General features: G+C 38.2%; 1 pseudogene; it reads right to left on the bottom strand.

Moving 5' to 3' along the window:
* Positions 1 to 10,108: 10,108 nt before the first annotated feature.
* LOC101399510 (solute carrier family 22 member 10-like) lies at positions 10,109 to 20,066 on the bottom strand (annotated as a pseudogene).
* Between the last annotated feature and the right edge of the window lie 5,906 nt (positions 20,067 to 25,972).

Consider the following 25,972-nt stretch of genomic DNA (forward strand, 5'->3'; position numbering starts at 1 on the left):
CTACTCATGAAAATCTAGGGAATGCCCTAAGCTCTCTCCTCTGCATGACCTGGAGGCTCTGTACAAGCATTAAGTGAAGGCAAAGTCAGAGATCAGACTATCTGGCTGAGTGTTGGAGGCATGTCCAACACACATTCAGAGCCTCTCAGGAAAATCTGAGACATTTATTGGTTGCAGATCACTAATTCATTAGCTGACCACTAAGCTAGCCAAGTACCGAGTTCAGCGGCCACACGTGGAAAAGGATACAGATTTTACAAAATTTGTTCACACAACATCACTAAACAAACTACAAAAAGCAGCAGCAACCAGAGCGAACACTGGGAAAGGGGGAAAAATCTGATTTCCAGAGTTGCCATATTATATTATTGAAAAGATGTAGTTTTCAACAAAAGTTCTGAGCCATGCAAAGAAACAAGAAACTATGACTCCTATACAGGAAAAGAAAGCAACCAATATAAACTGTACCTGAGGAAACCCAGACATTGGCTTATTAGACAAAGGCTTAAATATATTATATTAAATACTCTCAGGACTAAAAATAAAATATCCACAAACATTAAAGAACTAAAGGAAAGTATGAGAAAGATGTCTCACCAAATAGAGAATATGAGTGAAGACGGAAATATTAAGAGAATGAAATAGAAATTCTTGAGTTGAAATGTACAATAATCGAAGTAAACAATTTATTAGAGGACCTCAACAGCAGATTTGAGCTGTCAGAAAATAAGCAATGATTTTAAAGAGATGTCAGTTGAGATTTTCCAGTTTATGGAACTAAAGAAAAGAATTAAGAAAATGGAACAGAACCTCAGACACCTGTGGGACTCCATCAAGTGTACTGACATATGCATAATGAAAGTCCTAGAAGGGCAGAGCAGAGAAAAAGGTGGAAGATATATTTGAAGAAATAATGACTGAGTGATTTCAATAAGATGGAGGAATAGGAAGACACACTTATGCATGAGAGAAAAACACGTAAGAATGGGGAAAGACCCATCCTAGATGATTAGAGGTAAAACTCCCTGAATTTCACACCAGGGTGGCAATAGTGCTTATTTCCATCATCTAGAGTAGAAAACTCCAGAATTCACATGAAGTTTTTGGTAGAATTCTCAGAATTTGATTCCATAGCAGAAAAAATTAACCCTAGGCTAAATACTGCTCTTGTGTAACCTAGAGATCCTTAAATGGAAGACATAAAAAGATCAGTATTTCCAAGTAAATTGAGCATAGAGCTCGATAGTACTTTTAGGCATACAAAAATATCAAGCACCCAACAAGGTAAGAGTCACAATGCTTGGCTTCCAATCAAAAATTACCAGGCAAGCAAAGAAATAGGAAAATAGGATCCATGTGTAGGGGAGAAAGATAATTCTTCTACTCTCCAGGTCCTTCTGGCTGGTGTAAGAATTAAATTGACATGAGACAGAATAACAGGAAAAAATCAAACAAAGCTTTATAACATGTATACATGGGAGAAACCCAGGAAAACTGAATAACTCACCAGAATGGCCAAGGTCACCACTTTAAATACCATTTTCAGCTAAAGACAAAGGAGGATGTTGGGGGTAGTGGTCTGGGGTTTCAAAGGGGAGGAAGGCAATTTACATGGAGATGGGAATGTAAATGTTTGTTAAACAAGTGTTTGCTGAGCTCTCTGTAGACAATGATATCTTCCAGTATTAGCTGCTTCCTGGAACAGGCTTTCTACCTTAAATCCCTTTAGGCAGTTATGGGGAAGGTCAAAGTTTCTTTGAGAGTCTTTTGTTCTTAAAAATAATCAAGCCAGCAGTGTATGAGAGTTCCCTTTTCTCCACATCCTCAGCCATTTGTGAAAACATGGATGGACACTGAGGGTATAATGCAAAGTGAAATAAGTCAGAGGGAGAAGGTCAAATACCGTATGATTTCCTTCATTAAGTAGTAGATAATAACAACAATAAACAAACACATAGGGACAGAGAGTGGATTGGTGGTTACCAGAGGGGAAGGGGGGAGGGAGGAGGGTGAAAGGGATAATTCGGCACGTGTGTGTGGTGATGGGTTGTAATTAGTATTTTGGTGGTGAACATGATGTAGTCCATGCAGAAGGTCAAATACCGTATGATTTCCTTCATTAAGCAGTAGATAATAACAACAATAAACAAACACATAGGGACAGAGATTGGATTGGTGGTTACCAGAGGGGAAGGGGGGAGGGAGGAGGGTGAAAGGGATAATTCGGTACATGTGTGTGGTGATGGGTTGTAATTAGTATTTTGGTGGTGAACGTGATGTAATCTATGCAGAAATAGAAGTACAATGATGTACACCTGAAATTTTTACACTGTTATAAACCAATGTTACTGCAATAAACAAAAAATTAAAAAAAAAAAAGTACAATGATGTACACCTGAAATTTTTACAATGTTATAAACCAATGTTACTCCAATAAACAAAAAATTTTAAAAAAAAAATAATAATCAAGCCAAAGGGACACATTTTGAGGTGGCCAATTCTGATCCCCCACAGTCTCACCTTTGAAACTTTAAGAAGTTTCACAGTCCAGAAGCTGAGTTGGTGGATTGTTCCATCTCACTGAACACATTTCTTAGTCCTGATAACAGATAAATCCAGTTAAATTTATTTTAGAAGGTGGTGATGCAGGTGGGCTCCCAAAATTTGGCCTGTATTGTATAAGCAAGCAATCAGGTATTTAGTAGGAAGCATTTCTATGGAAATAAAAAGAAAAACAAGGTTAATGGTTGGACCAAATTATAAACTGGTTTCTGAGCCCAGGGGGCAGTCTGTGAAGAAGATTTCTATATGTCAGGGTTGAAACATCTGTTGCTGCTTGAAATGTCTCTGATGATGTCATCTGGTGTTCAGGTATCCTTTTGAGTGGCTTATATAGCAACAAGCATGCTGTTGTGGTGATCTCTCTTAAGTTTATATCAAGTTGTCCAGCTTCAGTTTGAGGGCTTCAGGAGCAAGCGTGGTTTCTGTTCTCAATGATTCCAAATGAAAAGGATGGAAAAAATTGAAAATGTTAGTTTGGAGATTTGTAGCCAGATATTTTAGGAGACTAGAAGAATTCATGATCCAGGCCAGTTTACAGGTAGAAAACAAAAACCTCAAAGACAATTAAGAGAACTCAAATCTAATATTTACACATGTGTGCTATAGTTTTTACTGAGACATAATTTTTCTCTCTAAAATCACCCTCCTTTTTACCAAAGATAGCCAAATTAAGAATAACTGGTTTGCAAAATAAGTCTAGTTTCAATAAATTTGGCCCAGTTATTTACATAAGTACAGCAATAATAGCAATTGGTCATATAGGCTCTTTTAAATCTGCTTTGCTGGAACTTTTTATAAGGAATCTCAGATTGAACTTTATAGGGCTCTCGCAGCCAGGCTAAGCCAAGAACTTGTTGTCAGACAAGGTCTGTAATACCTTGGATTTGGGTGAATTCCTGTCTTCTTCTGAGGTTCCCCAAAATGTTTCAAGGTTCCTTGCACCTGCCAGAGACTTGACATTCTTGACTCATCTGGTAAGGTTGCTGGGTACCCTGTGAAAAAGGTACCAGGCCAATATTTACAAGTGGCTTTATTTCATAAAGTCCAATCTTTGTTCCCCAAAAGCTGTCTGGTCATATCTGAGTCCACATATGTTTCTCTCAAATATGACATTCCAGTTAAAGCTTTGGCAATATAACCAATGTTTCCAATTATGTCCTGTTATAAGGAGAAGAGATTCTTATGGAACTTATGCAAATAACTGTATTGCCATGAAAATGAGAATATTTACTCACTAAGAGCTTCCAAATTCTGGAAGGATCAGGTAGGGAGAAAAGATAAATGTTTCAATTCTGTTTAAAAGAGTATAATTTACCAAATTGCTATAAGTTATAGTTAGCTTAAGAGAAAAGAGAAAGTTTTCCTTAAATCTGAAAAAACAAAACATTTAAAAATGCAGCAATATTTCAAATGAAAATTCATAAAAATTACAGTCATCCCCATCAGTTCATTCAGTCCCATGTAAACAACTCTTGATCTTCTGTTAGCAGTTTCATTAAGTCATCAGTTTTTCCATTAGAGTTCTGTAATTTCTTACCCAGTTCAGTTTTATGTGAAAGTTTATCAGAAACCTGAATGAATCTCTCTGAAGGTGAAACGTATCTGCAAAAGCAGAGTAAAACAATAACTGTCTGTAAATGACAAAAGATTTTAAAATGGCAATTGACAAAGAAACTTGGTTATTTCTGTGACATACAACATTTTAAGATAATAACTAGAATTATGACTGATAACCAGGACAGAGCAGAATTTTAGCAATGTTATATAATTTTTTAAAATTTTTTTCCCCCAAAGCCCCAGTAGGTAGTTGTATGTCATAGTTGCACAGCCTTCTAGATGCTGTATATTGGACGCAGCCTCAGCATGGCCGGAGAAGCAGTGCGTCGGTGTGCACCCAGGATCCGAACCCAGGCTGCCAGCAGCGGAGCGTGCGCACTTAACCGCTAAGCCACGGGGCCGGCCCAGCAATGTTATATAATTTTTAAAACACTTATTATATCAATTCATTAACCCACACAATATCATAGATCCCAATAAACAATGCTTAGTTATTCATTTAACCATGGTCACAATTAGAGATTTCTAGGCAATTCCAGAAGATTAAATAGCCATAAGAAAATCCTTAGCACCTGTGATTAAAGACTTGATAAAAACAATACTGGAAATTTATTTTGATAAAACATAAAATCCTTACCCTTCTGGTAGACTACTCAAAGAGAGACCTTTCATAATCTCTTTATCAATAACAGACTAAATGTTCAAGAAAATTATCCGTTTAAGAGGGGGTAAAAATCTAATTCTAACCTTGTACCAGCTTACTTTTGATATTAAAACTTATTTACTTAATTAAATTCGTTTTAATCTTAGCCAGCTTGACCATGTACAGAACTCTTTTCTGAGAGTTATTCCTTCACAAACTTTTTATAACTTTCTTTTTTTACATTCAGAATTTGTCCTATGCCTTCTTTTTTTTCCCCCTCCTAGTACTTTAGGAGAAATTTATTTTTCTTAACCAACCAAACACAAATATTTCCCTTTTTATACCTTCTTTACTGAAAACATATATCTTTCTTTTCTTGAATACAAAAATGTTTTCCTTATTAATTTTTAGTAGCTTCAATTACATATATTAATTAAAATTTTTAACTCATAAACCTTAATTTTTAGTGAAAACTAAGAAGTAGCAATCAAAAACTTTTACATCAGCATTCTGTGGCTTGTCAAGTGTATAAATAGTTTTTGTAATTTCTAGAAACATGCAACTTTATAGTACAATCTTTTAATAAAATACAAGACATGTTTACTAATAGACCCAAACATTTATTTTTCTGTAAAAAGACAAAAGTAGGTAAACTTAGACATGTTTAGCAATTAATATTTCAGTATTTTATATTATTTGGAAATGATCTAAATCATCAACTTTTATCATTTAAATTAGCCTACAACACTTCAAAGTTTCAAGTTACCAAAGAGATTTTGGAAGTCATTTTAAATACACATGCCATAAACTATAATTTTGCTAAAAGTTTATCTATAAATACTTATCTCACTTACATCTAAATCATTTGTTCCCAACAACTATGTTTACATTACCCGCGAAAACTTCATGAGACATTAGACAAAACTAGCTATCAATCTAAGCTATTCCTGCTGACAAATTTGTAACAGATAACATGAGTTCATTTGACTAGTAAACCCAGGCTGCCTGTCTGCATTATATCCAATGCTGATAACTCTGAGGATGTGCCCATTTCAATCAAACCAACAAACCTAAATAAGCTTTTGTTTATCAAAGAATATTTTATATCATATTAACTTGAAAGACATTTGGGTTAATTTCTATTACATTTAGAAATAATTTATGTAAGTGCTTACTTTAAGCCAATTAAACAGAGATCTTCATTTTGGCCATACCGTCTGGAGGTAAAATATCACACATGTATAATGGACATATAAACACACATACACAAAGACTCCACAACTATTGTTTTAACACTTTAGGACAGTGTACTACACCTTTAAAAGTCTGCACAAAGCATTTAACAGAGGCCTTCTTTCTAAGTGTACAATTCAATCCCAGACCAATTTACCTTGGGGTGGTGGGCCCCTACTATCTTCTTTATTAGCACCTGAGATTAGCCTCCAGCCTTTATTTCATATATTGTGGGCTCAGGCAGCCCTATTAACTTCCTGTTAGCATGTTTAATTAACATTGTCTGAAGGGTAGATTTATATGCTGTCTTACATTCAGGCAGGGGAAATGTTCCTCAGTGAGTTACAATGTTTATCCGCACAATACAATCTATAATACAATCAGGCAAAAAGAGATGCAATAACTTCACATAAAGCCCATAAATATATCAGTTTTCCTGCAAAATTTCATCTGAATTCAGTCAACTTTTATACCTCTAATCATAGCTTTCATTAGGACTTTATCAATAGGTCTTGGTCTTATAATTTTGGATAGAGGAAGCATTCCCAGCCAGACACAACATCTATTTTTAAAACACATTCAGGCAAAGTTGATATAACCTCTTTATATAAAATTAGCTCAAACATTCCAACCTTTATAATCTTATCAGCATTTATAGTTTTACATTTTTTTTCAATTTAATTGTAGCCCGAATCAGAGTCTTAAGGCTAGTTATTATTTTCTTTTTGTATTTACTTTTTTAATTTGGCCTTTTCATAGGTACCAATAAAACAATTATGGTGAGAGGTCTCAAAAGTTTTGTTCAATTTATAATTTTTTCCAATTTAAATGATTCATTGTTTGGCCACACTGATGAGTAGGATCTTAATAGCTACTCAAAGCAATAAGCCTTTTACAGCTTAACCATGGATGTGAGAGGCATCCCCAAATGAGAGTGCAAAAGAAGCAGCCCTCACAAGTTCCAGAAAGTTCATCCCAAAAATAGTCTAAGAAAACAAAGGCCTTCGTTGCACAGGCAGAGTGCACTAACAAGCAAGGAAGGTTGAAACAACAAAGGCCTTTAATGAAACCAATTGGGACCCCTTATGACAAACTCCCCTGAGAGCTGACACAGCTGGAAGAAGAGAGTATGTCTCAGAACCCCAGTCTATTGGACTGGCTGCCAAGATGTACACTGGTACGTGCATCCTCTGGATGGCAAAGAGGTCACAAAGCCAAGCTCTCAAGGCACAGAACAAGACAAAAGAAAAAAACCTCATAACTCACAGTGAAGTTTACTCTGGGACCAGCCCACACAACAGGCTTATAGAGATGCCTGAATTTGCCCTATGGTTTTTCCTTTTTATGACAAATGACACAAAAGACAGAATAAGGAAAAATAGTGACCCTCTCTGGGTGGAAAAGGATCTTAACCAATAGGTACTCAAACCAAATTTCCTAGAGTCACTGAGTCTAAGGAGCTAGCTTCACCAATATTTTCTCCTGCTAATCTAAATTTAGAAAAGGAAACAAAACTCACCACTCTCACTTCCATTGGACCCTGCAGGCAGAGATCCAGGAAACTGACATGGTAAGAACTTTTACCGTCTGCTGGCTCTTGTCAGGGGTCCAGGATCTCTCAGCTGCAGTAGTCCAGGAGCAAGCAGTATCCAGTCAGTGAAGTTTTATCCTGTGTAAGTTGCCACACTGTAGGGGAGGAAGACAATTCCTCTACCCTCTAGGTCCTCCTGGCTGGTGTAAGAATAAAATTGACATGAGACAGAATAACAAGGGAAAATAAAACAAATCTTTATAGTGCTTATACATAGGAGAAACCCAGGAAAACTGAGTAACTCACCAGAATGGTGGGGATTGCCACCTAAAATGCTATTTTCAGCTAAAGTCAGAGGAGGATGTTGGGGGTAGTGGTTTGGGGCTTCAAAGGGGAGGAAGGCAATTTACATGGAGATGGAAATGTAAACGTTTGTTAAACAAGTGTTTGCTGGGCTGTTGTAGACAATGTTATCTTCTGGTATTAGCTCCTTCCTGGAACACGAATTCTATCTTAAATTCTTTTAGGCAGTTAGGGGGAAGGTCAAAGTTTCTTTGAGAGTCTTTTGTTCTTAAAAATAATCAAGCCAAAGGGACACATTTTGGGGTGGCCAATACTGATGCCCCATACATGTGAGGAGAAAAATCACTCAAGAAGAAATAGATTAAGTGAATAGTCCAATAACTATTACATAAAATAAATTTATACTTAAACATCCTCCCACAAAGAAACCTGCAGATATCTTTACTAGAAACTCTTACCAAATATTGAAGAAAGACATACTTCCAATTTGTACACAAACTCCTTCAGGGATAGAAGAGGAGAGAATGTTTCCAAACATTTTATGTGGCCAGCATTATTCTGATACTAAAGGCAGATGAAACTAGAAGAAAAATAAACTACAGACCAATAACTCTCAATAACATAGATGCAAAACTTCTCACTAAAATTTTAGCAAATCAAATAAAGCAATGTGTTTTTTTTTAAAGGTCGCTACATCTTGACCAAGTAGGCTTATCCTAGTGCAAAGTTAGCTTAACATTTTAAAATATATAAAGGTAATTCACCACTTAAAGAGACTACACAAAAAAAACTATATTTTCCTCTCACTAAATTGACAAAATCTATTGAGAAAGGCATAAAATTGTAGAACTACAAAGTGGACATGGACAAAGTATGCTTTTCCATAAACCTAGTAATCTTTTTGAACAGAAGAGTAAAAACCATTGACATACTTTCTTTGTTCTCTGGCCCATAATTTTGGAATTGCATGAAGATGCTGGAATCTTGATACCTCAGATGGAGAAGTTTTGAGGTATATGCCCCCAAAATAACTCTGGAATCCTGCCAACTTAGATAGTTGAGGCTCCAAGTTAAAATGATATAGACTTGTAGAAGAGTACAATGTGATATCCAAATTGCATTTGTGGACAACCTGATCTTTCTGATTTTATGCTTTTGTCTCATTAAATCTCTGTATCCACGAGAACAAGCCAAGCATTCTTTTGTAAGTTATACATGCTCGATAAGTGTATGTTGAACTAAAAATTGAATAAGACTCTTAATATAATGCTAGCTGTTTTTAGCAGCTCTACAGCATGCTTTATTGTTTTTTATTATAGCATGTTTTCATCTTTATGACTTCCCATTGACATGTGCCCTCATCCACAATGGGAATTATTAGCACTTTTAAATACGCTGTTTTGAAAATGAAATCTTATATTTCAAAGTGGATTTGTCTTAAATTACTAATATTTGAACAGCTTTTCATATATTAATTAACCATGTCATTTGGAATATAATTTTTAATTTATAGTGATTTTATTAAACGCATATATATTTTTAAAACTGCTTATTCTGTTATTTGTCCTTCAATTTTGATAACGTCTTTATAATATTTTAAATGACATATGTCAATTGTTTAAAATATGAAGCAAGAAAATTACAAAGAAAACGTAATAATCACTTAAAATTCCATCATTGAAAGGTCACTATTGTTATCATTTCAATGAATGTATCCATAGAGCTCATAATCTTTCTATTTGCCAGTGATTTACATCAAAGGTATCAAGACAAACACAAGTTGTCAACTCATCCCTAAAATGGTTTAAAATGAGATTATATCAGAGGTGATCAGTTTCTTCCCCATATCCCCCCCTCCAAAAAGTATCATGTATTAATTGCATATATATTGCTGTTTCTGGATTTCTTTTGATTTCTGGTTGCATATGCTATATTGCCCTGATTTTTGCAGATTTATGATAGAGTTCATGACATACTGCTCCATACATCAAACAGCTACATTCTAATTACGTGGTCTTCCTTGTTTCTGAATTATCTTGTCTATTAATATTTATTGATAAATTTGAAAATTTTTCAACTACTTCCCAAAATTTTGGATTGTTCATAGAATTGCATGTTCCCAGAAATCTTTTTAATTGCAAATTAGTGCCATAAATGTAAATGAGATTGATTTTTCCAGTGTATTGTCTTGATAGTTTGTAGATATAAAGGAAAACTACTGGGTTTTTTTTTTTCTTTCATATTTTTCTTTCCCTCACTAGTTAGCTCAGGAAAGCACCTTAAAATTTTGTCATTTTTATGTAGGAATATTTTTTCATTTACTTTTCTTGAGAATTTTTTGCTGGAAAAACAAAACAGAAACAACCAATCAACAAACAAAAACAAACACTAAAAAAACAGAAAAGATAAAGATAAGGTTATCCTTATCCACGCATGAGTATGAACTGATCCTCTAACCATCAGCTTTTTATAATCCAGTAAAATCCATGAGGGATTGACACTCATGCTGGAAAAGGCCTTACTGCATGTGCAGACCCAACAAAGCGTTTTGAATGTTGCGACTCTCACTGGTCTCTTTAGACCTCTCGTCAATGACACTTTTTGAAAGTCAAAACGTAGATTGAAAATCTTAAGGGGACTGCCCATTTGTTTTTGGTTGAATTGTGTCCCCCCTAAATTCATATGTTGAAGTCTTAACTCTCAGTATCTCAGAATGTGAGGTTACTATATTTGGAAATAGGGTTGTTGCAGATATAATTAGTTAAGATGAGGTCATACTGGAGTATGGTGGGCCTCTAATCCGATATGACTGGTGTCCTTATAAAAAGGGGAAATTTGAACACAGAGGCATGCCAGGGAGAATGCCATGTGAAGACTGGAGTTCTGCTGCCACAAGCCAAGAAACTACCAGAAGCTAGGAGAGAGGCCCGAACAATACTTCTGTAGAGCCTTCAGAGAGATCGTGGGCCTGCCAACAACTTGAGCTCAGACTTCCAGGCTCCAGAGCTGTGAGAAAATAAATTTCTGTTGTTGAAGTCACTTGGTTTGTGGAACTTCATTATGGAAGCCCTAGGAAACTTATATGCCATTTGAATCACTTAAAAACACCTTTTACTGGTTTCTCATTTTCCCTATCCTCGATCTTTCCATTACTTGTGGCAGCAAGGCTACCTGAACTCACAGTCACCTTAACAAGATTTATTTCCTTTGCTATGTTTTCAAAGAAAGTCTTTAACTCTATGTAATCTTACTAACATTATTCCTTCACTGGCTAACTCATTTTCCTCCCCTTTGTATCCCAGGTTCTTATGGATCTGAGAATCATGAAATACCATCACAAATGTGTGTCTCTCATGAGGGCAGGTAGTATGTGCCATCACAACAGAGCTAATTTTCATCTCTTCACCACTAAAACTACACCCTTCCTTCCAGGGGATGTCTAGAAGGTTTACTCACCCTTTTTCCACATCCCGGATGGTGTCAAGCAGAGGCTGATTCCTAGTTTCAGGCAGAAAGAGGACAGCAAGACACCAATGATGGGAAGGATTCCATAGATGATCCATGGCAAAGTGGGAAGATATACCATGAGGATCATTAAGAGGGGAGCCAGTGCTGCCCCATTCCTACTGGTCACTATACCTAATCCTGAAGCTCTTGCCCTGAGGGGTAAACAACACTACATAATAATCTGGTAAAAATTTACACATGTAATTTGTGATATGTTGTTTTTACTTGATTATGAAAGACAATAGAACACAATTGTTAAATACATGGTCTTTGAGACAAACACTTGTTTCTGAGATTTGATCTATGATTTTCTAGCTGCTTTTGTTAGGTTCAAAGTGTGTTGAGACTCATTTTCATAATTTTAAACAGAATGTTACATATTGCATGAACCATGATAAGTGGTCCAAAAGATTAATGAGATGATGCATTAAAGTACTGCTTGGCACAGTGCATGGCATAAATCAGCTTTCAATAAACATTGGCTATAATTGTTGTTAGTATATTATTACCACTACTATCACAAATAATTGCTGTTATAATATACATGTCTTACTGTGTTTACACCCACAATGTGTCAATTAGCTGAGGCAGTCCTGTTTTGGCCCTGGCAGAGCATACATAAACTCATACCTGAGGATGGAGGGGATTAGTTCAGCCAAGTGGACAGAAATACTGGAGGCAGAGGCAGCAGAAGAGCCAATTCCCACATTTGCCAAAGCCACACGCAGGGTTTGCATTTCTGGAGACAGGAAGAACAACGAGACTAAGAAATCCTGGCTGAAGAAATCTGCGTCCACCAAATGTAGTCAGAAAAAAGACCCTACAGGTTATTTGTATGTTTGAAATATATTGTAGAAAATTTTACAGTGGCAGAGAGCATGGAGTAGTTGATAAACTGAGAAATTTGGAATTTCAACTTGGGTGGTAAAAAGCACTTAAAATTATCAGATTAATTGCAGTAGATCTCTTTGCATATCTGGGATTTGCCAGAGGAGAACAATTGGTAAGTCTGGCAGAAATGCACTTTTACTTATTCTGTGCAGCACTTGTTATATCCCTATTGTAGAAGGTAGCACCATCACGTGGACAATTACGGAGTCTAAGACTCAGCTCTAAACTCAAGGACTTTACAATTAAAGTGCGCAATTGAAAGTGATCAGCCACCCTGGTTTCCTGGGAATTAGAGGATTTTAGCAATGTGGGATTTTCATTGATAAAAACAGGAAAGTCCCAGGTAAAACTGGATGATTCAGTCAACCTAGTGTAGATACAACATTGTCATGGGATGGGTATGGCATGATAGAGTAATCAAAGGACAGGACTACTCTGCTAGTGGACAGGCTGAAGAGAGGCTAGATCTAGAAGAATGTTGACCAAAATGGAAATTCCCTCCAGGAACATGAAAAGCATCTGGGTTATTCGACAGCCCCTATGATTCAGTGTTAAAAGTTCAAGACATTGGGCTGAGACAGTGAGAGCTCAAAGACTACCTGGAATAGGAAAATATTGCTCCCAAAGTGCTGTAGATTGATAAAGATTCCATAAAAGGGTATTGCGTTTGTAAATCTGTAGTGAACAAAAGAGGAAAGACACGTGCCATAAGATTTAGAGCCTACATGCTGCAACTGATGATCATATTGACCCAGGCAGCCAATGATCAATGTACAGAATAAAGGCACACTCTGATTTGTATAATACTTCATTTTAAGGTGATAATTTCAAGTTATCGTAAATAATTGCATGACAATATATGAAAACGATACTCTTCCTGTCGTTCTTTAGTCTGAGTCCCTAAGAGTTACCAGTGACAGGGAAACATAACCTGACCCAATCACCAAACTGGATGGGATATAGAAGTTGAATATAGAAGGATTAAAACTTGGAAATTAGGGAAAGAATTTCTTTTCTGAGGGTTGTCAGTATGCTGGGAGTCCTCCCTCTTCTCCCTCAACCCCAATACTGTGAAGAAATTTCCCTTTGCTCAACTAGTGATTGAAGCTTCAAAGAGATTATCTATGTCCCCTTGATTCGTAAGCACAGTGTCCAGGGATATGACTCAATTCTAGGAGACTTAAAGTTCATATCTGACATCCTATGGTTAAGAGAAAATGTAAGAATTCAAGCAGACAAACATGCACCAACTGTACCATAGGAAATGGATCAAAGGTTCCCATTGGGGATTTACAGTTTACCCAGAAAACATCTAAAGGAAAGGAGTCCATTTGAGTAATCTACATCACCCAGAGAGAGCTAGATTTCAAATTTACAGCAGAAGAAACCACCATAGACCACAGCAATCCCAAGGCAGTAAGTCCTTTCTTCACCATTATCTCTTCTTTTTCTTTCTACTCTGATTGTCTATGATTCAGAAACCTGAGCCTGTGACCTAGCGAATAGGGGAAAGGTGAAAAGCACAATGCAGTTAAGTGAGGAACAGTCTCCTAGGGTATGCCTACAAAGAGGGAAACAGTGCCATTTGATAGTAATTTTCTTAAGCTTGGCAGTGGGTGTATATTGTCCTGTGTGTTTTTTTTTTAAGTCTTCAAAATTTCCCCTCCTAACCCTACCAAAGTAAGTACTTATATTCCCCAAGAGATAATGGACAAGGTTTTCTACAGAAGTCCCAGTGCTAACACTCCAGATTGGAAACAAATACATGTCCACCAACATTGAAGTACATGAGGCAATTGTAGTGTATTCATCTAATGGAATACTAAAACAGCAGAGAGAAAAACAACCTACTGCTACATAGAACAAAATGGATGAATCTTGTATGGATAAACTTGAGGAAAAGGGGCCTGTCACAGAACAATTTTATCCTTTACCTTATGTGAAGGTCAAGATCAGGCAACATTCCTCTTTGGTGATGGTGATCAGAACAGCTGTTAAGTTTTATTTGGCCAGAGAGTAGGCAGTGAGGAGGGAATGAGAGTGGGGCAGTGGTGGTGGTGCCGGCTGTTGTCATAGGGGATACATGAGAGGACCTTCTGGGGAATTAGGACTTTTCTATCTTGATGGGGACATTGGTTACATTTTACACATTGAAATATTCATTGAGCTATATATATTTATGAGCTCTTCACCTTACCGTTTGCATGATTTCCTTCAATTAAAATTGAAAGAAAAATATGAAGAAAATTAAATGCCAAAATGTGTACTGTGAGGAAAGTTCTCAACATCAATCTCCAGTGAAGAGACTGATAGAGTGATACGACATAATAAAGTCTTCATTGTATAATCAGTCCCATGTTAGTCTTTTTATAACACTTTGATCATCTCCAAACCTAGCAATTATTTTCCTCTTTTTTTTAATAATTTTATTTATTTATTTATTTTTCCCCCAAAAGCCCCAGTAGATAGTTGTATGTCATAGCTGCACATCCTTCCAGTTGCTGTATGTGGGACACGGCCTCAGCATGGCCGGAGAAGCGGTGCATCAGTGCGCACCCGGGATCCGAACCCGGGCCGCCAGCAGCGGAGCACATGCACTTAACTGCTAAGCCACGGGGCCAGCCCTATTTTCCTCATCTTTTATGTCCAAATCAGCATCTCCCCCCACAACATTGTTATAACCTTTGAAATAAATAAATTCATATCTCTACTCCTTTAATGTTGTCATGCACTGTGTAAAGCCCACCTCAAAAAGAGCAGGAGACAGGTCCTTTTACACAAGTTGAGTGTGCGGAACAAGTCACACATAGTAGTTTCGGCCTGTGCTGCCTCCAGCTCCTCCTGCATGGTGGATCTCAAAACCTTCAACAACACCAACAAACATGTATCATTCACCAGCAGAGTGCCGGGCATTTAGTATACATGCAATCACACATGTGAAAGTGACATGAAGGAAGATGTAGGGAGGTAAGGGAGACTCCAGGTAATTATTCAGCAACAACGATTTTTTGCAAATGAGGCCATAGGGGGATGCAGGGCACCCACGAGAGTGCATAGGTTATAGATTCAGATCAGGAAGTGAACTAAAGCAAGAGGTAATTGCACAGCGCTCAGAGCTTCTCCTATCTGAGATCCCCATGAGAGACAGAAAACTGAGCTTGCATTCTCAGCTAGCCGCCCTTGTTAGAGATGTGGTTTGTCTATCTCAGTAAGGAGAAGGCAGATGTCAGTCTTCCCTCCAACCCAGTAACCGCCTTCCCTTTCTTGCTCACCTCCATGTTCAGGGTTTCTTCAGCATTCTTCACTCCATTTCTGTGTGCAGCTTTTCTAAGTTCCTTTAAACCCTCATCTGGTTTGAGAGTGATAATCAGCTACCGGGCAGACTCTGTCAGCCACCTGATGAAAGAAGAGCTCACAAGTGCAGCCAACTCTCTCTTACTTATTTGTCATATGATTATCGACTACAGACGCTTTTTGCTTTCCATCTAATATGCACCACTTGTTGGGTTAGAAATAGAAACTCATGTTCTATTATAGAAGTACTAGGAAAGTACAAGAATGACCACCCCATGCAGTAGACCTTCATGGTTAGGAACACAGACTTTGGAGTCAAATTGCCTCTCTGCTTACTCAGCAAAAGAGTTTCCAAGAAGCTTATGAAGCTTAAACTTGAGAATCCCTCATATGCCTAATTCCCTTCCAAAGCTAGGCATGAGTTCTAGCAAATTTCTCCTCATAATATATATTATTTAAAAAAAAAAAAAAGGAGGCCTCAAATTATGAAAGCTTAAATCCCAACAAAGACTGGAAGCACTCCTGCCACTACCAGCTATGTTGGTGACTTACTATACCAATGAGTCACTTATTTACATCTGCCTCAGTTTTCTCATCAATAAAATGGGGAGATAGTGCCATCTTCCTTGTAGGGTTGTTGAGGATAGAGTGACACAATGGATGAGTCTGACATGGATTACACTCTCCTCTCTGAACTCATCTCGTTGTATTAAATCTGTAGTAATTTCTCCATGATCGATAAAGCTGACTCTCCCCTAGACTTGTTTTAAGTGTAGGGATGAAGTTATCCAAAAATAAATGTTTGTTAAAATTATTTAAGGGAGGAGGGAATGCTGAACACATGACATAAATCACCCAATCTGCATGCTAGTTTTTAGTACTAGAGAAAATATGCTGCTACTTTTTCAAATAGCTATATGAATACATTTACTGCCTCTTCCTTTTATCCAATTTCATCTACAAAGATGAAAATTACCAAAAACTTCACCATAACTTGATTCATTCCAAAGCCAAAAAAGAATTAAAGGCATTTCTTTTTGAAATATTTGAGTCTATGTTTTATATTAAGGAAAATAATATTGGAATAACTCTATGAGCACTATCCTGGGTAAGACTTAAGAAGAAAGACAGTAAAAAATACCTAGAACTGCCAGACAGAAAGGTCAGTGCTACTCCATATTTTGCTTCTCAAATTGCACAGTGAAAAGATGAGAGACATGGGTTTTAGCTCCAGACAATAAGAAAGGACCCAAGGAATAACAAAATCAATATGTCCAGATTCAATATTCATTTTCATCCTGTGTTCCCATAATATACAGTGAGAGAGATGGCTCATACCTTGAGGAGAGAAAGATGACGAAGAACGGTACAGACACCACAAGCTGCAGGGTGCACCACTCTTGAAAGACAAAAGCCAGTCCTCCCAGGATTATCTGTCCCATACTAAAGGCACAGGACACCAGTGTTATTACCATGGCTTTAGACTGAGACCATGTCTACTGTACAACTGAAAGAAAACCCAATTGGGATATTAATGTCAGGTAAAGGTGGAATTTATGGTCAAATTTAAGGCTTGGAAAATAGAGATCAAAATTATTGACTTACTAAACATACTGTTATTTGTGATGATGGCCATGGAGCAACAACCTGACTAGAAGCGTAGTAAGCAGTAAATGATGAAAGTTGGAGCAAAGGCTGTGCGGGTCCCAGAGACGGCGAGCTGGAGCAAACAATATCTGAGAACCAACTTTCGGCCAAACGTAAGAAACAGAGAGTCAGGCTAGATTATGGGAGCAACAATAATTTGTTGTAAAAACTTAAGGCAATGAAAGCATATTCTGAAATTTAGAGAATGTTTTAACAAGTGATTCTTTGTACCTGAAAGTCTGAAAATTCAAGAGCTAAATCAACAACAGATTGCTCCTCAAAAGTAATGCTCCCTCTTTATAATATAGGCTGACAATATCAAAACTTCATTATCCAATCACCGGGAGGTCTCTGACACCAAGTGACACCATATAAAAGAGACTACAGTGCTGGAAATTGTAATAGACCATAAGCATGCATTGCACTAACATATGTGTTTAGTACAGTAGAGAGTCTGTATAGTGTGTAGAACACAAGAAAGCTAAATGTGTACTTGAGTCTCTAGGGCCATACAGGCTAAGGCTGAACTGAGGCAGAAGAAACATCAATGGAACAATGCATCAAAGTTTCATAAGGGTTGCGTAAGAGTGTCTCTTTGTTGAGTCTGGGTTTATAGGCCTCAAGCAGTGCGCTTTATCTAGAACAGAAAATATGAACGCCACAACCCAGAGAGAGCAAATTATAGAAAGTTCTCAGAAGAAAGAATTATGTAGGATGGAGAATGAAAGGGAAAGAAGATGAAGGACAAATAAGAGAAAGGGAATTCTGTGTTTCATTTGATGTCAAGAAAAGAGGGCCTTGGTGAAGATGACTTGGAGTAAGCAGGATGTGCTAATCTATATACCCAGTCATGAAAACAAATGGACAAAGTTTGAAGGAGCAGACAACTCTTTCAGTCTTTACAAATTGGTTTTGGCAGGTAAAGACCTGCTTCTGGGTCCTCAGACTGATGGGACTGCCTCCAGGATCACAGTTGAGGGAGGGTGCAGCCGGGTCATAATGCCTGCCTCTGAGTCCATAGTCAGGTCTGGTCAGTGGGCCTTTAGTGATGGTATGGATGGGTGTGGTTCCTGCCAGGTCCTTGGAATGACAGGACTGCCTTGAACCCTGGTCACCACAGTTTGAGCATGGTCACAGGGTTATGTCAAGGTCTACAGTAAGGTCTAAGAACAGTGGGTCTATTATCCAGGGCTTCAATGGGTGTGGCACCTCCCAGGCCCGTAGGTGGATGGAGCTTGTCATAGGATTGCAAACAAGTGAGGCTGGAACTGAGTCTACTGGGGGATGGGCTGCTTCTGGGTCTGCAGCCAGGACCATGGTCATTGGGCCTGCTACTGACTTGCAGCCTGCCTCCTCATCTCTGCCTTTCTTGATCTTGGGTTCCACTGACCTTTTGCAATCTTTAACTGGAATTCCAAGACTCCCACAAAGGCATTTTTGTCTATGGATGACTGCCAAATCATTGTTTGTACGTGGGGATGAGGGCCGGGGTCTTCCTGTTCTACCATCTTGCTGACGTCACTACCCCATTTTCTTCTTCTTTCTTTTTCTGAGGAAGATTTGCCCTGAGCTAACATCTGTGCCAATCTTCCTCTATTTTGTATGTGGATCACCACCACAGCATGCCCACGGAGGAGTTGTGTAGGTCTTCACCCAGGAACCGAACCTGGGCCGCCGAAGCAGAGCATAACGAACTTAACCACTAGGCCACAGGGGTGGCCCCTCTTCTATTTTAATGTAGATGTTTACAGCTATAGATTTCCCACTGAGCATTGTCTTCACCACAGCCCATAAGTTTTGGTATGTTGAGTGTTTGCTTTAATTAATCTCTGAATGTTTTCTAATTTCCTTTGTGATTTCTTCTTTGACCCATTGGTTGTTTAAAAGTGTTCTGTTTTATTTTCACATATGTGTAAACTTTTCAGTTTTCCTTCTGCTATTGATTTCTGTTTTCATTCTGTTGTAACCAGAGAAAATACTTCATATGATTTTGATGTTTTGAAATTTGATTCTTGCTTTAGAGTCTTGTATATGATCTAAGTCTGGAGAATTTTCCATGTGCGCTTGAAAAGAATGCATATTCTGCTGTCACCAGGTGGAGAGTTCTGTACACATCTGTTAGTTCTAGTAGTTTGTAGTGTCCCACAAGTCCTCTATTTCCTTATTGTTCTTCTGTCTGGATGTTAAATCCATTATTAAAATTGAGGTATTGAACACACAGAGACAGAGATTGGATTGGTGGTTACCAGAGGGGAAGGGGGGAGAGAGGAGAGCGAAAGGGATAATTCAGCACATGTGTGTGGTGATGGGTTGTAATTAGTATTTGGGTGGTGAACATGATGTAATCTATGCAGATATAGAAGTATAATGATGTACACCTGAAATTTATACAATGTTATAAACTAATGTTACTGCAATAAGCAAAAAATTTTTTTAAAAATTGAGGTATTGAAGTTTTCACCTATTATTAGAGAACTATTTTGCCCTTCAATGATGTCAATGATAGCTTCATAGATTTGGAGGCTCTATTCTATGAGGCATATATGCTTATAATTGTTATATCTTCTTGATGAATTGACCCTTTTATCAACATATAATGTACTTATTTCTTGTAACAGTTTTTGACTTACTGTCTATTTTGTCTAATTTTAGTATAGCCATCCCAACTCCCTTTTGATTACTATTTGAATGGAATATCTTTCTGCATCTTTTCACTTTCAATCTACTTTCTGTTGATCTAAATAAGTCTCTTGTAGACAGCATATGTTTGAACCATGTTTTGTTATGGTTGGATCATGCGTTATTTTTCCATTCTGCAGATCTCTGGCTTTTGTTAGGAGGATTTAATCCATTCATATTTAAATCAGTTTTTCATAAGGAATTACTTACTTCTGCCATTTTGCTATCTGTTTTCTGTATGTCATACATTTTTGTCATTCACTTCTTCCATTACTGCCTTCTTTTATGTTTAGTTGATTTTTTTGTTGTGAATCCTTTTGAATCTTTTATTGCTTCCTTTTTTGTATATTATGAGATATGTTCTTTGTGGTTACCATGGTGATGACATTTAACATCCTAAATTTTCAACAGTCTAGCTTGAATTGATGCCAACTTAAATAGCATACGAAACTCCGCCCCTAAGCAGCTACCCCCCTTACGTTGTTGTTGTCAAAAATTACATCTTTATATATTCTGTGCCCACTAATATACATTTATAATTATTTTTAATGAATGTCTCTTTTAAAGCCTGTAGGAAACTAAAAATGGAGTTACAAATCAAAAACAGAGTAATACTGGCTTTTATGTTTGCTCACATATTTACCTATACGGATTATCTTTATTTCTTTTTGTGTGTGTGAGGAAGATTAGCCCTGAGCTAACATCCATTGCCAATCCTCTTGTTTTTTGCTGAGGAAGATTAGCCCTGGGCTAATATCCATGCCCATCTTCCTCTACTTTATATGGGATGCAGCCACAGCATGGCTTGACAAGTGGTGCGTTGGTCCACACCTGGGATCCGAACCTGCAAACCTTGGGCTGCCAAAGAGGAGTGCATGAGCTTAACCCCTACACCACCGGGCCAGCCCCCAGATTATCTTTATTTCTTAGTATAGCTTTGAGTTACTATCTGGTGTTCTTTTATGTCCACTTTAAGAAGTTTCTGTTGTATTCTTTGCAGGGCAAATTCGGTAGTAACAAATGTCCTCAACTTTTGTTTATCAGAGAATATCTTAATTTCTCTCTCATTTTTGAAGGACAGTTTTGCCATAGATAGAATTCTTGGATAACAGTTGTTTTCTGTCAGCACTTTAAATATGTCACCCCACTGTTTTCTGAACTCATGGTTTCTGATGAGAAATAGATTGTAGATCTTATTAACAATTTTTTTGTATGTGACAATTCACTTTTCTCTTTCTGCTTCCAAGATTTCTATCTTTGGCTTTGGCTTTTAAAAGAGTGATTATGACAGATCTAGGTGTAGAGCTTGTCGACAATACAATAAACATAGAAAAAAGCACCTCTCAGAATTCAACAATCTCTTATGATAAAAATAACTCAGCAAGAGAGAGGAGGTCAAGATGGCGGTGTAGGCAGCTCTGAACTCACCTCCTCGAGCGGACACAGCAAATTTACAACTACTCGTGGAAAAATTAACCCTGAGACAGAACTGAAAACTGGATAAGAGGAACTCCTGCAGCAAAGGACAATCCTAATTGAGGTAAAAGAGGCAGAAACTCCCTTCTGGAGAGGAAAAATGCCACCTTCACAAGCCGCAGCACCTCACGGCTGCCCAGGAGCAGCCCAAAGGTACGCAGCCCTCCCTGGAGGCGCAGGGCCATGAGCCGAGGAGCACCCCCGCTGTGGGCATTTTGTGGTCCCGGAACAATCGAGATGAGTGGCATAACATCTGACTTTGCCTGCTACTAAAACAATGGGGACTACCCCCAGAAAAGCTGGTTCACAAAGAAATTAAAACCGGCTCTTAAAGGGCCCACATGCAAACTCACCCATTTCAGAAAGCAACTTAAATCAGCAGAAAGAAAGGTGCAGAGTGCTTTAGTGTAAAGAGACTCACCTAATGGGCCCTGAGTGCATATCGGTGAGAGGTGAGACCTCTCCAGGAACTGGGACACTGGCAGCAGCCATTGTTGTGGCCTGGTGAGGGAGTGCTGATACAGACACTATTGGAGTTCTCCCTGGGGCCTGCTGGCCTGGGGTCTGCCCCACCCACTAGAGCACCAATTTGGTCCAGCTTGGCCAGGGACAGCAGCCCACCCTGGAGACTGGCCCCACCCAACAGAGGGCCCTCAGGCAACTTGTGGGCCTGCATACATTGGTGACTGGATTCTCTGCAGCCTGGCAACTGAGCCGACTTCGGTGGGGCAGGGCATGCACAAGGAGCAGGTGGATAGTGTAGGGCAGTGGTGGAGTGTGTGGGGCTCCGGCAGTGGAGAGACTGGGTCCGCTTCGGGGGGTCGGGGCAAGGGGTAGGACTGTGTTGACTGTGTACCTGTGGACCTGTGGGCGGCGGGGCTTGTCAGCAGCAGAAGACTTGTGCTTCTCAAAGACCCACATAGGGGGTTTGCTCTGCCTTCCAAAGCCTGAAACAATTGGGTGCTCCCATACCTGAGGCCAGCCCCACACAGCTGCAATCCTCAGAGAGCTGACAAGAGACCTAATAGGCTAGAGGCTTACAGCAATTGTAAGGACCTGAGCCTAACAACCTGCCACACTGGGGGCCTACTCACTTAAAAGAAATACTGCAACACAAATGTGGTATTAGAACTTGCAGCCAATTATGCTGGGGCTCCCCACACCTGGTAAAGAGATTGAAGGGCACACAACAACTATAAGCAACTGAGCGTTACAACAGCTGGCCAGGAGCATAACTCGGCCTCCCTGGGCGCGTACAGGGAGAGCAAACAGGCCACAACAGAAGGACACATGTAGCCCACATAGGGGTCACCCCTGGAACATTGAGAACTGAGGGAAGCACACGGCAGGCCCCCTAAGCCATCACTTACATAAGGTCACCTATCCAAGAGCAGGAGACATAGCTTACCTACCTAATACATAGACACAAGCAGAGAGAAAGAGGCAAAATGAGGAGGCAAAGGAATACATTCCAAGTAAGGGAACAGGACAAAACCCCTGAAAAGGAACTAAGTAAAACAGAAATGAGCAACCTACCCGACAGAGAGTTCAAAAAAAAGTGTTAAGGATGCTCACTGATCTGGGGAGAAGAATAGATGAATTCAGTGAGAATGTCAACAAAGAAATGGAAGATATAAAAAACAACCAATCAGGAATGAAGAATACAATACTGGAAATGAGAAATTCACTAGAGGGACTCAAATGCAGAGTAGAGGATACAGAAGAATGGATCTGCGAGGTGGACAAAGCCTAGAGGAAATTACTCAAGCTGAACAGGTAAAAGAGAAAAGAATTAAAAAGAGTGAGGACAGTCTAAGGGACCTCTGGGACAACATCAAGCGCACTAACATCCGTGTTATAGGTGTCCCGGAAGGAGAAGAGCGAGACAAAGGGGCAGAGAATCTATAAACCCAAAGAGGCCCACACCAAGACACATCATAATCAAAATGTCCAGAATTAAAGATAAAGAGAGAATCCTAAAAGCCACAAGAGAAAGTCAAGTTACATACAAAGGAAACCCCATAAGACTATCAGCTGGCTTCTCAGCAAGAACCTTACAGGCTAGAAGAGAGTGGCACGGTATATATAAAGTGCTAAAAGGAAAAAACTTACAGCCAAGAATACTCTACCCAGCAAGGTTATCATTCAAAATGGAAGAAGAGATCAAAAATTTCCCAGACAAGCAAAAATTAAAGGACATTGTCACCAAGAAACCAGTGCTACAAGAAATGTTAATGGGACTGATTTAAGGGGAAAAGAGAAGACCACAAATAGGAAAAATTATCTATTTCCATGATAAGAGGGTAATGGATACAAATGCACAAAAAACAGGTTAGATATGATATCAAAAACATAAAAGGAGGGAGGAGGTGAGTTAAAGAGTAGAGCTTTCAGACAGAGGTCAAACTAAAGAGACCATCAATTCTGTATAGAAGAAGAAAGGAACAGAGAAGGACTACTAAAACACTGAGAAAAAAACAAAGTTAAAAAATGGCAGTAAGTACATACTTATCAATAGCTACTTTAAACGTCAATGGACTAAATGCTCCAATTACAAGGTATAGGGCGGCTGATTGGATAAAAAAAACAAGACCCATATATATGCTGCATACAAGAGACACACTTCAGACCTAAAGACACTCACAAACGGAAAGTGAAGGGATGCAAAAAGATACTCCATGCAAATGGCAATGAAAAGAAAGCTGGGGTAGCAGTACTCATATCAGACAAAATAGACTTTAAAACAAAAACTGTAAAAAGAGACCAAGAAGGGCATTACATAATGATCAAGGGAACAATCCAACAAGAGGATATAATACTTGTAAATATCTATGCACCCAATGTAGGTGCAACTAAATATATAAAGCAATTATTAACAGACAAAAAAAGAGAAAGAGACAGTAACACAATACTAGTAGGGTACTTTAACTCTCCACTTACACCAACGGATAGATCATCCAAACAAAAGATCAATAAGGAAACATTAGCCTTAAATGACACACTAGAACAGATGGACCTGGTAGATATATACAGAGCATTCCATTCAAAAACCGAAGAATACGCGTTCTTTTCAAATGCACATGGAACGTTCTCCAGGAATGATCACATATTAGGCCACAAAACAAGTCTCCATAAATTTAAGAAGATTGAAATAATACCAAGCATCTTTTCTGACCACAACGGTGTGAAACTAGAAATCAACTATAGGAAGAAAATCAGATAAGCCACAAATACTTGGAGATTAAACAAAATGCTACTGAACAAGGACTGGGTCAAGGAAGAAATCAAAGAAGAAATCCAAAAATACCTGGAGACAAATGAAAATGAAAATATGACATGCCAGCATATATGGGATACAGCAAAAGCGGTTCTAAGACGGAAGTTTATAGCGATACAGGCCTATCTCAACAAACAAGAAAAACCTCAAATAAAGAACTAACAATACACCAGAGGAACTGGAAAAAGAAGAACAAACAAACCCCAAAATCAGTAGAAGAAGAGAAATAATAAAAATCAGAGCAGAAATAAATGAAATAGAGACCAAAAAAAATAGAAAAAATTAATAAAACCAAGAGCTAATTCTTTGAAAAGATAAACCAAATTGACACACCTTTAGCTAGACTCACCAAGCAAAAAATAGAGAATGCACAAATAAGTAAAATCAGAAATGAAAGAGGAGAAATTACAACAGACACCTCAGAAAAACAAAAGATTATAAGAGAACACTTGGAAAAGCTATATGCCAACCAATTCGACAATCTGGAAGAAATGGATAAATTCTTAGAATCATACAACCTTCCAAAACTGGATCAAGAAGAAGTAGAGAATTTGAATAGACCAATCACCAGTAAGGAGATCGAAACAGTAATCAAAAACCTCCCCAAAAATAAAAGTCCAGGACCAAACAGCTTCCCTGGTGAATTCTCCCAAACATTCAAAGAAGACTTAATACCTATCCTTCTCAAACTCTTCCAAAAAATTGAGGGTTGGGGGAAGCTCCCTAACTCATTCTACGAAGCTGACATTACCCTGATACCAAAACCAGACAGGAACAACACAAAAAAAGAAAATTATAGGCCAATATTACTGATGAACATCAATGCAAAATTCCTCAACAAAATACTAGCAAATCGCATACAACAATACGTTAAAAAGATTATACACCATGATCAAGTGGGATTTATTCCAGGTTGCAGGGATGGTTCCACATTCCCACATCAATCAAGGTAATATACCACATTAATAAAATGAAGAATAAAAATCACATGATCATCTCAATAGATGCAGAGAAAGCATTTGACAAGATACAGCATCCATTTATGATAAAAACTCTGAATAAAATGGGGATAGAAGGAAAGTACCTCAACATAATAAAGGCCATATATGCAAACCCACAGCTAATATCATCCTCAATGGTGAAAAACCGAAAGCTATCCCTCTAAGAACAGGAACCAGACAAGGAGGCCCACTGTCACCACTCCTATTTAACATAGTACTGGAAGTCCTAGCCAGAGCAATCAGGCAAGAGAAAGAAATAAAAGGGATCCAAATTGGAAAGGAAGAAGTGAAACTCCCACTATTTGCAGATGACATGATTTTATATAGAAAACCCTAAAGAATCCACCAGAAAACTTTTAGAAGTAATAAAC

Source organism: Ceratotherium simum, chromosome 34 (assembly GCF_057802395.1).
Source record: "Ceratotherium simum simum isolate JZ-2026a chromosome 34, ASM5780239v1, whole genome shotgun sequence".
Classification (NCBI taxonomy): domain Eukaryota; kingdom Metazoa; phylum Chordata; class Mammalia; order Perissodactyla; family Rhinocerotidae; genus Ceratotherium; species Ceratotherium simum.